The sequence below is a fragment of the Myotis brandtii genome, unplaced genomic scaffold (assembly GCF_000412655.1).
Source record: "Myotis brandtii unplaced genomic scaffold, ASM41265v1 scaffold64, whole genome shotgun sequence".
Taxonomy (NCBI): Eukaryota; Metazoa; Chordata; class Mammalia; order Chiroptera; family Vespertilionidae; genus Myotis; species Myotis brandtii.
In genome coordinates this window covers 783,221-783,909 of record NW_005370460.1, presented here as the reverse complement: position 1 = coordinate 783,909, position 689 = coordinate 783,221, and the positions used below count along the sequence as shown (strand labels likewise).

Genomic DNA, 689 nt, shown 5'->3' with positions numbered 1-689 from the left:
GCCAAGAAGGTCCTGGCCTGGAGGTGGTGAGGGCTCTGGGCGCGGGCGGGAGAGGGGACAGCCAGACGCCAGGAACTGAAATCACACGCAGAGTCTTGGATAACGGATGAGGGAACCACGGCGGCCCGAGGCCTGTGCCAGGAATGCAGGGGTGACGCTTTCTGGCCGGGCCAGTGCGAGGTCGTGCTCTTCCCCGCGGCTCCCAGAGGGCGCCAAGCCCTGCCTGCCCCTCAGAGCCCGGAATTAAAGTCGCTCCTGAGGCTTGCCCCGGGGGGACGGGGGCTTTTGAGATGCAGAGGGCACCTGGGCCCAGCGATACAGGAGGCAGCGGGGCCCAGCAATTAGACGGCTCGCAGCGTCTGAGTCAGGGGTGGGGCAGCACTGGAGTCAGGCAGCTCCGTCCAGTGGAAACAAGGGGTCCCCAGGCCTGCGGGCACCGGGGACGCGGACGAGGTTCTGGAGTCCCGGGGTCACGCTGTGGGCAGCTGCCTGACCTGCGGAGGCTGTGGACTCATGAGACAGACGCAGGGCATGTCTGACCTCACGAGGTGCTCACGAAAACGTCGTCCTGGCACCTCTGGCCCTGACTCCCAGGTCCCCTCGACAGCCAGAGACAGGAGGCGGGGCGGCAGGAGCAGGTGGGTGCCTCTCAGGCCCCAGCCGGGCCCCTGCCTTCCAGGGCTCTCTCT

General features: G+C 67.6%; 1 protein-coding gene across 1 annotated transcript in view; it reads left to right on the top strand.

Annotated features, from left to right (window-relative positions):
* The window catches only part of OLFML2B (olfactomedin-like 2B), a 24,258-nt gene that overhangs the window by 16,351 nt on the left and 7,218 nt on the right, over positions 1–689 (top strand). The window lies entirely within an intron of this gene.